We start from the raw sequence: 16,864 nt of genomic DNA, 5'->3' as shown, positions 1-16,864 counted from the left end.
TATTCTTCTTCTTACCTGTCATCCCTCTTCCTTCTGCCATCCTTATATTTGAGAGTTGCTTAACTCAATTCCATAGCATTTATTAAAACCAGTATCTAGAAAATATTTATGCATATTCTGTGGGAAGATATGAAAGGATTAAAGATGCAATCTCTAGCTCGTCTTGTAAGATCAGAGGTAAAGCAGACTGCATAGACTATCCACATCACGTTTCCAAGCAATGGATGACCCACAGTAGGGACAGGGCTGAGGCAGATACAAATCCTAGCAAAGTGCCTTAAATTCTATAGACACCATGTATGCATGCTGGGTGAGAGAAAGGCCAAATTTAAAGTAAGGAGCCACAGTAAAATCTTGGTGCTCATTAGTGGTGAAGGTTAATCTGGGAAAATATTTTGCAACTTTTTGCAAGTTTCCATCCGGCTTTCTGCCCACATTCTGTTCCACCTACACCAAGATAATTACACAAACTTGCTTGCACGCCATCTTGGGCTCATCTCTCTATCACCCCCATCCCATTTGGTGAAATTATATCATTTTTCAAGACCCAATTGAAAGGTCACCTCATATGGGATACAATCTCTAAATTGCCCCAACTACCACACTTGTAAGGGTGTGTTGCTCTCCACATATCCCTCCATCTTGCCTCACTCTTGGGCTGAAGAGGCCAGATCAAGCTTTCAGAATCCTCCTCTAAAGAACATTGACTGCACTGAGCATGTACCATGTAGAATGCAAGCTGGGAAAATACAAAAAGATATAAATCATGACCTCGAACTCAGGGCTCATAGTCTAGTATGCAAACCCATACTTGTACATAAAACAATTCAGAGTGATAAGAATCATAATAGAATCAGGGTTTACACTTAATGACTGCTTTTAGTATTCCCAGCTGGAGCATCTTAGTTTGAGCTGAAAACAGTTAATAGGTTACTTGTGAAAAATGACTACAGATTAAATTTAAAAATCTTTAAAAATGAGAAGGGAGTATAGTTTGAAAGTACCCAGTAAGCTACTGACACCATAATGTGTTTCCTGTAAAATGACTACAGCCTTGCCCTGCGACCAGCTTCTTCTGGAGAGAGACAGAGGCTGTGGCTTGCTATGGGTGGGGAAGAAGGCTGAGGGAAGGGAGCAGGCTGCAGATTCTCATGCTTAGGAATCCCCATTTCATAGTGTTGGTTTTTAGGCTAGAAGGCTTGGTTGAAGAAGGGAAGGCCTAGGGAGGGAAGATGCACCCTGGCCTGGCCATGAACATCACTGCTAAAGACCCACCTTAAGTGCCAACCATGCTCAGTCAAGAACTTGACAATAGTGAAAGCCCCAATCAGGCAATTATGCAATGTCTAATGTTCCTATGCTATTTTGCTTGTATTAACTCTACAGTCCTGGAACAGGAAATGTGCTTGAAACATTGGAAGTAATTGAAGATAAATAATTTTGCATTAAATCTGTTCTCTGCCAAAGAGTAAGCTCAGGGCAATGGCCAAGCCAACCCTTAGAAGGGGAATAAAGGACAGCTGAGGGGATCCAATTTTAACCTTCAGAGCATTGCACTCCTCCTCTGAATAGAGCAAAGGAGACTTAGCAGGCAGGGGGGAGGGAAGGGCAGCCGAGTGGTCAGCCCCGGAGCTAGCCCAGAGCCCTGGGCTGCAGTGTTGGACTGGGAGCCAGTATACCCTCTGTAACAAGGAGTGAAGGCTTGTTTTGTAGACCAGTCAGGTGCTGACTGGTCTCTGACATCTGTATGGGAGTTTTTTCAGTCTTTGGAATACAAAGAGAGTTAAAGCTATCCAAATAGTAAGCAAGTAGTAAGTCATTCCCACTCCAACCTCAGAGCACCTAGGTCTGAAGATGATTCCTTTTATAGGCACTACCAGCTCTGGGCAACTCCTCTGCATGCTCCCTGCACACCCCTTTCCGTGTGCTCTGAGTCTAGACCAGCAGCTGCTTTGTTACTGGATGTTGCACACAGCTTGACGTTTGGAACCCTGCTTGAGCCAGGTGAGAAGCAGGTATGCAAAGTATGCAGGTGGACATTCTAGCATTAGCTTGTCAGTTCCTCAAGGGTCAAGCCTGTGCTGTGCTCCTTTTTAAAGATGCAGCATTAGGATGATCTAGATTAGTGGAACTAATCAGAAACTTCTGTGTTGGCCTTTCTGGAATATTCCTGGGAGACTCCTGGTTAGCAGACAGTTCATCTAGAGGTCACTGGAAGGGACCATCAGAGTTCCTTTTACCTAATAGTCAGCCCTCCCTTCCTGCTCACTGCCTCCCATACTTGGTGGCGTTCTGTGTTTCCTCTGTTCTGACCCCCAGGGTCTGTGGCATCCTTTAAACAAGCAAATGGCCACCCGACTGCATATCTATGCTGGGCCATCCCTGGAAAGGGATGGGCAGCCTCAGCAATCAGTGCAGGTTATCCCCAGGGGAGCCCACCAGAATCCTGGTAGCCTGCCTGAGTGGAGGGAATATTCCAAAACCGCGCTCTTCCCTCTTCTAGAAAGAAACAGCATGGGCAGTTTTGCTGGGGAAATGCTCAGCTTTACAGCAGGGGCTTGGGTAAAGTTGTGGAGACACTGGATTGTTCTGGAATGTCTTTCCTTCCTCTTTGTTTCCTGTGACACTCAGTGACATTTCTTAAGCTCTTGTGTCAAGTGGCTTTGGTGAGAAAGACAGCTCAGCCCAGACTCTGCCCCCTGGAGCAGCCTGCATAGAGTATCATGGTAACATGGCTAGTGGAAGGAGTGTAGCTGAGGTCTTGGGATTGGTGCTGCTCTATTAGCAACAGAAACAAAAACAGTCTGAGGTAGGAGAAGGGAATGGAAACAGAAAAGCTATTTCTTTTCATTTCACTTACAGATTCTGAGCAAAATTGCTAAAGCCCTCTCCAATTTGGAGGAATAACACTTTGGTTACGTGTTGGAATAGAGCCTCTTGATTAATAAATGTGATTGGGACATAAAAGCACAGAAAACTGTGGCATTATTTTTAATCTTCACAATAATCAGGCAGTAAAGCATCACTTCCTTGGGGCATTGAATGTGGAAACTGCAAGCTTACAATTAGAATGCCTTCTTATAGGTTCCTTGATGGTGCCCATGTGTGTGGAAGGATGTCAGAAAAGCTGGTCAGGCAGGGGAGAGATACCTGCAGTGACTCCAACCTTTGGTCTGGGCCTGGGCATTGTCTTAATGGTTTTCCAAAAGGGCAGTAACAGTTTGAGAAGCTCACTCTTCACAGAGCTTCTTTGAAACAGCCTCTTCCCTGTTATCAAAAACCAAAACCACCTCTGCTCAGTGTGAAGACTCATGCACATGCACACATTTGTATGCTTAAAGTGTTCTCTGCAGATATTCTGTGGTTATACTTTTGATGTTTATCCTACTATGTGATAATCAGAAACTAATAGCAAACTATTGAGTATTAATGAGGTATCAGATGCTGTAATTTATCTGCAGTATCCCATTAATCCTTTATGTCCTAGCTCAGTAGCAACTCTTAGTGTCCCTCCTTTACCAACAAGGACACAGAAGTTCAGAGACATTACATGATTGGCCTCAGTCCATGAAGCTAGTAAGGGACCAAGGGCAGATCTGAAGTCAGGTCTCTGTACTACTTCACCATATTCTGATGAAAGAGACATGTGAGGGTGTGAGGGGATAGACCTCCCAGGGACTTCACAGTCCCTTTGTGGTGACCCTCCTGGGCTGCCCATAGAGATGTTCATCTGGACGAGGGGCTATTGCTTCTTCCCTAGAGAGTTATAGTTCCTTGGCTATAGTAAAAGGGGATGAGGCTGCTGTATGTTCTGGTTTGTATTTGTGAGATCTTGTCTTTTACTGGTCACCCCCCTGCCCGCCTGTCTGACAGGGGTGAGGATGAGCGGAAAGAGTTTCTGTCACAAGTAAAAGCAAATCTGCTCATTTTCACTTACTCACCCACCCACTTACTTAGCTACTCATTAAATACATCTTTGAGCCCTTTTCTTCCTGCGTGACACACTGTGACAAAAGCCTGGGAATACTGTGGGAGAATTGGTCAGAATGGAGTGGACGTGCATTACTCATGTGACATATCTGAAGACTCCCTTCATGTGGTTTGAGGGAGACAATGCCAACCTCAAGAAAGAGATGAGGGGGCAGCCCAGGTGGCTCAGCAGTTTAATGCCACCTTTGGCCCAGGGCGTGATCCTGGAGACCCGGGATCGAGTCCCGTGTCAGGCCCCCTGCATGGAGCCTGCTTCTCTCTCTGCCTGTGTCTCTGCTTTTCTCTCTCCCTCTCCCTCCCTCTCTCTCTCTCTCTTTCTGTGTGTCTCTCATGAAAAATGAATAAAATCTTAAAAAAAAAGAGAGATGAGAGCATTAAACGAGAGACTATATGTGAAAGTACTTCATAAATTCTGAAGTGCTGAAGAGATAAAAACCACTGCTATCATTTATATATTAATGGGTTACCAAGATGGGACTTTGTCTCAGCTTCCAGGACGCCTCCAAGAGTTAGTTAGCATCTGCTCTCCTTGCTGGTTGCTCACATTAGTGCTCCTGAAATTCAAACCCAAACCTTGTTTGAGTTCCTCCTGTGCTCAAATGCGTCATCTTGCTCAGTTCCTGAAAGTGCATTGAGTAAGGAGTCAGTGCCCAGGACCCACTTCAGCTCCTGCCTACTTTGCTCTGAAACAAAAACGGCAACATTTGCTGTATATTCTCTGCAGCTTGCTTTTTCCCTGTCCTTATGTATCCAGGACACCTTACCAAGGATAGCCCTTCCTTTGCCATTTTTAGACCACTTTATTCTTTTTAACAGTTACATAGTATTTAATTACATAATTCAGCATCCTATATTTACTCCGTTCCCTAATCACAGGCATGGGTATTCCTTCTAACTGTCCCCATTGCAAACAATGTCTTAGTGAAAATCTTTGTACACATGTCAGTGTGGATTTGTGTCAGTATTTCTGTAAGATGAAAGTCAGATCGTGAGTTGGAGGAAATTCATGTTTTATATTTTGTTAGATACTGTCAAATTGTCTTCCAAAAAGGTTGTACCAATTTATACTATTTCACACTGTATGTATGAGTACTCCACATTCCTGCCAACACAGGATATTATCAATCTGTAAAAACATTTGACAAACTTATGGGAAAAATTCATATTTCATATTTCATGTTCCTTTGTTAACGGAGTGTTTTTGGCTTTTATATGTCTTCTGTAAATTGCTGTTATATGCCTTTCACCTATTTCTCTCCAGGTTGTTGGTATTTTTCTTCATTAAGTTGTAGGAAGTCTTTATGTGTTTTGGATGTTAAGATTTGTTTGTTAGATATATTACAAGAGGTTGCCTTTCTGTATTGTTGAGTAAATCTCCTTTTACTCCTGTTAATGGGTTTTAATCTCCTCTTCCCTGAGAAATTCTTAGGATCATAAAATTCCATTCTTCTTTTGGCATGCCACACGCAGAATCTTGGCATTGAATTTTTGAGAGGTATCTCCCTATAGAATGATGCCAATAGGAATATTGGTAAAAGCATGAACTTTAGACACAGGTAGTCTGATACTGAGTGTTAATTCTATCATTTGCCAGCTGGGTGACTTTGGAAGAGTTGCTTTACCTCTCTGAGCTTTTGCTTCCTTACTGTAAGATGGGGTAGCTGCCATCTCTGAGTACCATAACTATCCCCAAAGCCTGGAGATGTTTAGAAGTCCCTCTTCTAGGAGGTTTGTGGCATATAAAGGGTTTGAGAACGACAGACCTCTTGGTAGTAAAATTATATAGACCAGGGAGATCTGGGAACCCTGAACAGGGCTTGTGTTGCTAATCTGGCAAATTAGATTTTTTTATGTTTTTTAATTGAGGACCAATTAACATAAAGGAAAACATATCGATTTTTGATGAATTTGGACAATTACATACACTTAAGTAGTTACCACCCTAAATAAGATATGTAAAACTTCCATCCTCTTCAGAAGGTTCTCTGTACCCTTTGTACTCTTGACAGCTTTCTGATTTTTATCACAATGTATTCATTTCCCTGTATTTGAATTTCATATATAAATGGGATCACATCGTATATATGCATTTGTGCCTGGCTCCTTTTACTCAACATAATTTGAGAATCTTTCATGCTATTTCATATATCAATACATCAGTCCTTTTAATCACAGAATGGCATTCCATTACAGTGATATACCACAATTTATTTATCTATTCTCCCGGTGATGGACATTTGGGTTGTTTCCAGCTTGGGCTACTATGAGTAAGAATGCCATAAACATTCCCAGACAGGTCTTTTGGTGGACATAAATTTTCATTTCTTTTGGATACCAGAGTTGACTGTTTGAACCAAGTGTGTTTAGTTCCATCGGAAACTTCCAAACAGGTTTTCTAAAGTGGTTGCACCAATTTTTGCAATGCCACCAGCAACATGAGAGCATCCCACTTGGTTTTTTGAGCTGTTTGGACTTTAGCCCTTCTAGTGGGTATGAAGTTGTATCTCATTGTGGTTTGGCAAGTTGGAATTAATGTCTTAATTTTCAGTGGTGAGCTCTCTCTCCATACCCGTGTACCTTTCTCTTTTTCCATGTGTGTCGGCTCTCCAGTGAGATTTGAAATTCCATGAGGGCGGAGGCTCTGTCTAGTGTACCTCCCTTAAATTCTGGACTACACCAGACACAAGGCAGGGAACAGAGTGGCTACTTCATTTCTTGTTGGTGGATTTCTTGCTACTAAGAAACATGTGCAGACTGTTTTGTAAGGAGGACAGATGAGAAGGGCTGCCTCCACCAGATGCTTTCCAAATGCTTGCAACTTGTGTTGGTTTCCTTGGAGGCAGTTCTCAGATATCTTAGGAGAGACTGGCCCTGATTTCTCTCTCCCCCCTCCTCCCCTCCTCATTCTCTCTGACAATGAGGTAATCAGTTAGGGCTTCTTAGCAGCTGCTGGATGTAGGTGGCACTTTCATGTGTCAAGGGCTGTTCAGCAATAGCAAGTTCAAGAAGGCAGAGAAACAGGTGAGTTGGGATCTTTTATTGGTCAGCTTCCCTTTTCTAACTCAATTGGCCTCCTCCCTGCATTTTAACCCTGATTGATGCTACTTAGTGTCATGAAAATGGCTCTTTTTTTAATTTTTAGAGTTTTTTGTCCTTTGACCTGAATATATTCCCATAAAAAATGAAATAGATAAATGCAGTTGTCTACAATGTGAATTTTTACTTCTAAGAATTTGAAGGAAGATAGTCTACTGATAACCTAAAAATTTTCTGAAGATTATCACAGATTGCATGATTTTTTTTTTTTTCTGTCTAAATGTTGTATCAGAGAATCCTCTGAAGCTCTTTTCTTTGTTAGAAATCAGACTTTTTTTCGTCCATGAGAGTAGTGAGGGGCCTGGTATAGTGTAGAGCATCTCAGTTGGAATGCTAGAGTAGTCTTTGGCAAGATTGCATGAGGACTTGGAGCAAGGTACAAACCTTCCAACTTGCCTTGGCTTGCTGTTGGAGGAGGTCATCAAGAAGAGGTTGTGAGCACAGGCTGACCAGAGAGCTGGCACCAGGCAAGAGGAGGCTCCATAGCCCCTCCCCTGCCCTTGGATGTACCTTCCATGCACCATTCCTGTGGTGGGGACCATTTTCAAGGACACAGCCTTGAGAGTAAGGTGTTGCTGGGACCATCTGGAGTGTGCATGTATCTGTACAAACTTTAAGGTTCTTGAGGGCAGATGGGGAGGTCTACTGATCTGGCAGCTAGAGGATGAGCCTCCTGTGTAAGTTCCTTTGAGTATTAAAATCACTACCCACCAACCCACCTCTTTCTTCTACCTCCCTGCCCCCGTGTAGGAGGGGTCAGTTTCAGATTTCACTTGGGAAATCCTTGAGGTGTGAACCAGGATTTACCTGTCAAACCCCTAATCTGACAGTTGTGAGGGGCTCAGAGATTTGAAAAAAAAAATCAGACACTGTGGAAAGATATTAAGGTTTTAAGTATCACTGTCTTTCTTTTTTTTTTTTTTTTAATTTTTATTTATTTATGGTAGTCACACACACAGAGAGAGGCAGAGACACAGGCAGAGGGAGAAGCAGGCTCCATGCACTGGGAGCCCGACGTGGGATTTGATCCCATGTCTCCAGGATCGTGCCCTGGGCCAAAGGCAGGCGCTAAACCGCTGCGCCACCCAGGGATCCCTATCGCTGTCTTTCTTTAATTTCCTTGGGTAATGCATACAAGATATATTATACTTTGTCAATAGTTCTTGTTTTATGTATTTAGCAGATACTGATTGTATAACTTCTGTGGGCAGGCTTCATGCTGGGTGCTGCAGAGGTATCTGTGAGCCAGACAAGCCCTGTGCCTGGCTTTGCAGAAAGAAGTCAGATAGTGTGGTCATGACCAATAGGCAAGCAATCAGAACCTTTCAGTGAGCGAGTGATAGGGTTGTGGTGGGTGCTGGCCAGAGTTGTTGGGTTCCTCCCTTAGGCTTTGGGGTCAGGACAGGCTTCCCAGAATAAACCTAATCCACTTTGCAATGAGTGAATGAGACTTAATTAGGCAAAGGGACAAGAGGATCACTATTTTAGCCAGAGGGAACACCAGGTATGAAAGTTGAGAGGTGGGAGAGAGGGATGGCTTCAGGACCAGAGGTTGATTATTGCCAGAGCATGGGAATGGGAGGATTGTGGTGCAGACCACAGTGAAGGATAGGGCTGGGGCTGAAGGGACAGGCTAAGGCATGTGGGGCCTTCCAAGTCATGTGAGGGAGTGTGTCCTGCATCTTAAGAGCAATATGAGCCTATTGTGTGGTTTTAAACAGAGGAACGCTATAATCAGACTTGTTCTCTAGCAAAATCTCTTTGGGTTGCTGTGTGGAAGTTGAGAAAGGGTGAGGTGTGATGTGGGAAGGCTACCTGCAGAGACTGGGGTGAGAGGGGTGTGAGGGGCTGGGAGGAAGCAATGGCTTTGAGAAATGATTCAGTACTTCGGGTTCTCCTGGTTTCCTCAGCAGTAATGTGTTGGCTGGACGACTCAGGAGGATGTAGAAATATTGGAAATCCAAATGACCTCTTTCAGCCCCCTGTGGTGCTATTTCTGAGCTTAGAATCAGTAACTGAAAGCTGAGTGAGACTTGATAAAATCACCAAGATGAATTCCAGGGTGAATCTGACTGTGTGCGATTTTCTGAGTATGCAGGCAGCATGCTAATTGCCATGCCCCTGCTTTTCCGAGCCGCATGATGCTAAAGACCAAAAGAATTTATCCTGGTGAGAAAAATGTGCCAGTGTTTCAAAACAATCAGTTTTCTCATAAGTCTGTTGCATCCAAGATCATCCTGCTCTGTGTAGAGGGAGCCAAACCCGCTCCAGAGAGCCAGTGGTGGCCTTCCTGGTCCATAGCACAGCTGCTGCTACTGGGCGCCGTGGGTGTCCGGTGATCACAATGCTTCCTGCTTTTTTGCTTTACCAATCATCAGATTGTCCATTAAAATATCCCTCTCCTCTCGCCATAGCTGTTATGTCATGCTCTCCTTCATGGTTTTTGAAGTTGAGAGCCAGGTGCCCAGTTCAAGTCAGCAGGCTCATTGCACAGGAACTGATGAAACTGACCAGCCACCTGCAGGAGCTTCCCTGAAAAACTGGCTTCCTGTGGAAGGAAGGACAAAGATGATAACTTTTCCATCTGTAGTTTAGTCAAGGAAGTCAGTAGCCTGCATTGGTATGTGCCTGTGGAGGAGAACTGAGAGTTCCTTAAAATCACCAGAGCAGATTGTCAGCCGGAGCTGCTGGCCACGACCTCTGCCTCTTTCCAGTGGCCACAGGTGGATAGGGTTGTGGTGGAGGTTTGATGTCTGCTCCCCCATGAGGAGGAGGGGCTGGTGTTTGCTTCTCCATGCAGAGGAGGGCTTCCCCCCCACACACACCAGCCCTGGGCCTGGCCATGAACATCACTGCCGTCTTTGTGACCGTCGCCCATTCCCGAGGTGCCTCTGGGGCAGGCTGCCCCTCTAGCTCCAGAGCCATTTCCAGGGAGGCTGGCCTTGCCCTCCTGCAGCTCTTCCATTGCTGGCTCACTCTGTTTTTGTCCCACTTGACTATATTGACTTTCTGGGCACAGAACTTTACTCTCATTTGGAAAATGCTTCTCTTCTCTTCTCTTCTCTTCTCTTCTCTTCTCTTCTCTTCTCTTCTCTTCTCTTCTTTCTCTTCTCTTCTCTCTCTCTCTCTCTCTCACACACACACATTTGCTCACCTCTGGGACTTTGGTTCCCATCTGCTGTTGTACCCGCAGCTGCTGAATTTCATTCTCTGCTGGGTTTCTCCCTAACCGGCACTAGAACTTTGACTCTTCCAGTCTGCCCTTTACTGTGTGTGTGTCTGAAACGTGAAACATAAAGACAGAATCAGAAGGAAAGCAACTGGACTGTGTAATACAGATGTTCGCTGGAGTCACCCTGGCTTCTGAAGGGCAACTGGAACTCACTTGAACCTTTATTCCTGCAGCAATGGCATGCTTCCAGTCTCTTGGGGGGCACTGGGATGGATGCTGTGAAGTGGGCTATTTTCTTCCATTAGCTCTGCTTATCTGTTCCTTCCAATCATCCAGTTTCCTGGGATTGTCTCGGCCTTGGTACCCTATGTGTGCTCTCTCTCCTGATAGTATTCCATGTGGGATACCTCCCTGCAGCTCCCAAGAATGCTATCCACAAGGGCTTGCAACAGAGCCTGACTTTAATGGAAGCTTCAGAGTTATTGAGGGAATTTATATTACAACACTGCAAAGCACTGAAATCAAGGGAGCATATTCTGCTGGATTTTAAAAGTCTGTAGGGGAAATGGTTCCTTGGCGGTTCATTCTCATTGGCCTCTCCTCCCCAGACTCCTCTACTTAACAGTGTTAGTTGCTTGAGCCAGCCGCTAGCTCCAGTGAACAGAGAGCTGATTCAGTTGGTATTTGTTTTTCTGCCTTTGGGGGCTTGCCTTTCCTATTTAGAGAATCCAATCAAAGTCTTCTGTTTGCTGGAGCCTGCCAGGGCTGGCTAGAAAGAGCTGTTTGTGAAATGTTCAGGGCTTTGGGGCCTATCGGCCACAGTAGGAATGTTTACATCACAGAAATTGGCAAATGTCATGAATCAGGTCCTGATGTTGTCTGGTTTGTTTTTGTGTTTTTCCAGAGAGCTATTTTAGTGGCAGACGACCACTTCAGAAAGCTTATCTCATGGAGAAACTTCCTTTCATTCTCTTCCCACACGGAAATGGCCATTGTAAGTTGTCGTATCTTTCTCTTCATCACACAGGCTGGAGTAAAACATGTTTGTGTTTGAATTTGCTGCCAGGCTTAGCTAGGATCTGCAGAGAATGTGCTGGGAGTTTAGATCTGGACGTGTCTGGGCTGTTGTCTGAGGAGAGACCAGGTCTGCTTTCCCCAGTTAGGTGTAGGTGTCCTGTGAGGAGGTAATGGAGTGTGTAGTGCTAGCAGGGACAGGCTCTGTAAGAAGACATTTGTGAAGCACACAGATATAGCCACATCCTGTTTCTGTGGGAGAATAAAGGTAAAGACCAGACAGGAAGGGACCAGTAGAATGAGCGTTGGATGCCAGGCTGAGGAACTTTATCCTCGTTACCTGAGTCAGTGAAAAACAGGGATGAGATTGGCCAAAATGGAATTTACCAAGATTTTTCTTGTGAATTGGTCCAGGATAAATTGGGGTGGGAGGTCTGCTGGAATGAAGGAGGTTATGTGGACAGCTGCAACTCTCTACCATGCCCCCCACTACCTACCATCTTAGACTGTTCTCTCTAGATGCTCTTCTACCACAGATGAGACTAACAGAGCTCATGTTTTATTTTTGCTGGACCCATACTAAATAATTCATTAGTGTTTCCAAATGAGATTTATTTGTTTCATTTCTTTATGATAAATCGTTGAGGAGAAAATTGCTTTAATAGAAAACCCAGTTAAAACCCACTGCCAGTAGCTGCAGGGTCCCTTCAATGGAATATTAGCATTGTTGGCCTTTGACTCTCACCTAATGGATATTAACCACTGGCCCATGGACTCCAGCATTTGTGAAAAGTTAGTCTGGGACTGGAATGAGGTTCTGTGACAGGATGTTGCATCATGGGAAACGACACTGACCTGGGATGTTGAGACTAGTCTTCTGGTCCCTGGACTGGAGCATCCTCCTCTGAATAGTGAAAGGGTTAGCCTAGTGTAAATTGGTGCAGCATCCTTGGGGGAGGGGGCAGTTTGATCAAATCAGTTGAAGTTGAATCTGTGTATACATTATGCAAAAATTCAAATTCCTGATATCTATCCAGAGAAAGACTTATGCACATATGTATATAAGGATGGCAAGGAGACATCCTATTTCTTTATTTTTTTTTAAGATTTATTTTATTATTTATTTTGAGAGAGACAGAAACAAAGAGAATGTGAGTAGAGGAAGAGCCCAGGGAGAGAATCTTCAAATAGACTTCCCACTGAATACAGGGCTCAGTCCCAGGACCCTGAGATCATGACCTGAGCTGAAACCAAGAGTTGGACACTTAACTGACTGAGCCATCAGGTGCCCCAAGACATACCATTTCCAAGCACCCTTCACACTCATGCTAAGAGAAGACAGCAAACTGTAGATAGTGCGCCAGGCAGACTCATGACTTACTATCTCTTGAACTCAAGCTTTTTCATCTGTAAAATGGAAATAATAATACATGGAGGGTTGTTTTGAGCTTCAGATGAAATAATGCCCATAAAGCACTTTGCACAGTGTCTGACCCCATACATTTTCAATGAACACTGTTTTTTGAAAACGTAGTTTTCATTTTAAATTAAATTTTAATTACATAAAAATATATTATCCCTGCAAAAATATTGTAATATTACAGAGAGGTCAAGGTGCCCTTCAAGGTATTCATCCTGCTTAATTTCATTCTTAGTCCCTTATTTCTCTATTGGGAGGTGATTACTCCTGTTGCTTGCGTCTGTGTGTGTGCATGTGTTTGTGTCTTTCCTGGTGTTTTGCTAGGCATTGATACATATACATATACTTTTTTTTTCTCTAGAAAACATATACAGTATTATTCTGCATCTCTCCCCCCCCCACTCAATATGTTTTCAAGATTTATCCAAATTAATAATAGGTTTGAATAACCTCATTAGTTTTAACTGGCAGAGTCCCATATTATGTGTGTCTCGTATTATTAAAAACCATTTCCCTATTGATGGATATTTGGGTTATTTCTGGATTTTTACTAGCACAAGCAGTGTTGTAACAAACACCTTTCTAGCTCACTTGTGCAAGTATTACAGAAGGGAAGCTATCAGGAATGAGATGTGTAGGATCGTGAAATACATAGACTTTTAGCTTCAGCTGGTTCTGTGCAATGATCAGCAAAGTGGCTATGCTGGTTTAAATAATAACCACAGCACACAAGACGGATCTTTTCCTTAGTTTCTTGTTAAACTTGTCATCACTTTAAAAATTTTTGATAATCTTGTGTGTGAAAAAGAAAAGGTATATCATTTACAGGTTTAATGCACTAATTACCAGCAGGTTTGAGTATCTTTTCATATGTTTATTGACCATTTATATTTCCTTTTTTGTTAGTTGCCTGGTATTATATGTTGTCCATTTTTCTACTGGCTTGTTTGACTTTTTCTTATTGGTAGGGAAAACTAATCCATTGTTCTGAGTGTTGCAAATATTTTATCCCAATTTCTGCTTATGTTTTGATTTGTTTATGGTGTCTTTTGATAAAGATAAGTGTTAAATTTTGATGTAGCTAAATGTGTCGTTGTTTTCATCATTTTTGCTTTTTTAAGCATCTTTTTTAAGTAGAACTTTCACTGCCATCAAAGTCACAGAGATATTCTCTACTATTTTTTAGTACTTTTATAGATACATATTTTATATTTCTGTCTTTAATCCATGTGGAATCTCCATATGAATAAATTTTATTTTGTTTCAAAAGGAAGTCTGTTATTCTCAGTATCACTTGTTCACTAATCTACTCTTTCTTCATAGACTTAAAGTGTTACTTTTGTGAAATATTAAATTCCTACCTATACACAAATGTTTTAATTTTTGACTTTTTTCAAATAATCTATTCACTTTTACACTGCTACCATGTAATTACTATAATTTTTAAGTTTACTTATTTATTTATTCATGAGAGACACAGAGAGAGGGGGAGCAAGAGCGAGACCGAGAGCGAGAGCAAGAGAGAGAGAGGCAGAGGTAGAAGCAGGCTCCATGCAGGGAGCCTGACGTGGGACTCAATCCCAGGTCTCCAGGATCAGGCCCTGGGCTGAAGGTGGTGCTAAACCACTGAGCCACCCGGGCTGCCCTATAATTTTTAATATGTCCTGACACTGCAAGCCTGGACCCAATTCTGCTCTTTTATAAAATTATCTTGGCCATTCTGGCCCATTTTTTCTTCCAAATGAATTCTAGAATCAAGTTGAATGTTATGTGAAGACACTCAACTGGACTTTTATTGAAACCATATTGAATCCATGGATTTTATTTGGGAGAAGTGATAACAAGTATGCCATCAATGAAGAAGACAAGGATTACTCTCTGATTTCTGGGGGAGCATCTTCTGGAGTTCCAAACGGGATGATCTGGGACAAAGATCATAGTGAGAGCAATGAGTCATCTTCTCTGTTTCTTCTTTCTCTCCTTAGTTGAGATCTTTTCCCTGAATAAAGTCTCCTTAGAATACAGTGCAGATGAGATCCAAGGAGACCATTGGTTAAGGAGATCACATGACACTCAGAAGTAGCTTTAATGTGCTGTAGGTGATCCTTACACTCTGATGCAACACTGCTCACACATTTCTTGAAGATCATTTGGGGCTTGGGAACCCAGGGTCCATTCCAAGATCTGACCTTATGAGTGAGATCAGCTGCCACATGAGGGCCCCTTTTAAAAGTCATAGGTCTCACATGAAAGTAGTGGCTGATCTAGTTACTATTGTTCGATAATACATACAATGAAAAAAATGCTACTGTGAGTGGAATAATTTTTTAAAGGTTTTATTTATTTATTTATTAATGATAGGCACACAGAGAGAGAGAGAGAGAGAGAGGCAGAGACATAGGCAGAGGGAGAAGCAGGCTCCATGCAGGGAGCCCAATGCAGCACTCGATCCCAGGACTCGATCCCAGGACTCCAGGATCACGACCTGAGCTGAAGTCAGTCAGACACTTAACCGCTGAGCTACCCAGGCATCCCAGAGTAATTCTTTTTTTGTTTGTTTTTTTTTTAATATTATTTATTTATTTACTCATTCATGAGAGACACACAGAGAGAGAGGCAGAGACACAGGCAGACAGAGAAACAGGCTCCAGCAGGGAGCCTGACGTGGGACTCGATCCTGGGTCTCCAGGATCACACTCCGGGCTGCAGGCGGCATTAAACCGCTGTACCACCAGGACTTCCCTGGAGTAATTCTTTTTAAAAAGGATTTATTGACTTATTTGAGAGAGAGAGAGAATCTGTTTTTTTTTTTTAATTTTTATTTATTTATGATAGTCACACAGAGAGAGAGAGAGAGAGGCAGAGATATAGGCAGAGGGAGAAGCAGGCTCCATGCACCGGGAGTCCGATGTGGGATTCGATCCCGGGTCTCCAGGATCGCGCCCTGGGCCAAAGGCAGGCGCCAAACCGCTGTGCCACCCAGGGATCCCGAGAGAGAGAATCTGTACACGCATGAGTGGGGGGAGGGGCAGAGGGAGAGGGAGAGAGAGAGAGAGAATCTCAAGCAGACTCCCTGTTGAGTGTGGAGCCTGACAGTGGGGCTTAATCCCGTGACCCTGAGATCATGACCTGAGCCAAAATCAAGAGTTGGACGCCTGACTTAGCCACCCACGCGCCCTTGGTTGAAGTAATTCTCAAATGTGATTTGGTCATCTACAAAATAGGTGTGTATGGGTGAGACATGTTACTTTAGCTATAGATGGCGCTTGATGACCACAACAATTGGAGAACCCCTATTCTGGTATATAGCGAACTCCCCTTCTAGGGCATTCTGCAACCTTCTTAACTGGATTAACTCAAAGACCAAGGGCTATTGCATGTAATCTCATTTCTTGTCAGATCCTTCTGTGCTCCTGGAAGATTTCTAAACTAAAACCTATTCAAAATTCAAAATTCTTCAAGCCTGTAACTTGTAATATAGTCTTACAAGTTCACAAAGTGGTGCACTTTTTCCTCTCCTGTATCTAGGTGATAGGTACCCAGTATAATAAGAAAAACATATTAGCCTTCTAACAAAATAGACTAATCATCCACAGGTAAAGCAGCATTCATGTGTACAATGAACATTGCATGAAACAAGGATAATAACAGTCCCCATTTCTCAAGGTTATGGTGAAGAACAAGGGATCTGATGCATAAGAAGCCATTTGTAAATCTTGAAGCTTTATATAAATGCTGTTTTGCTCTTCAGCCCTTTAGAAAGTTACAAAAGAAACAACCATCTTGGTTCCTGCCTTTGAGGCATTTAAAAGCAGATCTAGGTGAGCAATTAAGGAGAAATTGCAAGGTAACTTGGAAGCAAGCTCCTGCCAATAACAGAGCTGCTGTACCAAGAGCCAGCTCTGCCACACAAAGGTGGAGCAACCCACTGTCCTGTCCCAGGAAAGGTAGGCTACTTCTCATGGCAGCAGGGGCCTGCGGCTCCACCCTCCTTTCTCCCTCCTCTCCCTTTGAAAAGCCGTCCTTCCCCTGCAGATTTCCAGGCTGAGCTTCTCGGCTACTCAGGGCCTGTCTCTTTCTAATAGTTCCTTTGCCCCTGTGACTTCTCCTTCCTCCCACACGGCAATATTCAATCCATTCTGCTAGCAGTCCTGGGATTTGTGCTCTGTGGT

At 43.3% G+C, this 16,864-nt stretch overlaps 1 long non-coding RNA gene across 5 annotated transcripts in view; it reads left to right on the top strand.

The window, feature by feature from the left end:
* Positions 1-16,864, top strand: part of LOC111094009 — a 156,768-nt gene that overhangs the window by 7,739 nt on the left and 132,165 nt on the right. For all 5 annotated transcript variants that reach the window (XR_005384397.1, XR_005384395.1, XR_005384396.1 and 2 more), the window contains exon 2: positions 11,163-11,252. This is a non-coding gene — a long non-coding RNA (uncharacterized LOC111094009). The remainder of the gene's footprint in view (positions 1-11,162; positions 11,253-16,864) is intronic.

This window comes from Canis lupus, chromosome 35, assembly GCF_011100685.1.
Source record: "Canis lupus familiaris isolate Mischka breed German Shepherd chromosome 35, alternate assembly UU_Cfam_GSD_1.0, whole genome shotgun sequence".
In the NCBI taxonomy this organism is placed as follows: domain Eukaryota; kingdom Metazoa; phylum Chordata; class Mammalia; order Carnivora; family Canidae; genus Canis; species Canis lupus.
Note: the sequence above shows the minus strand (reverse complement) of the source record. Positions and strands in the feature narration are given on the sequence as shown.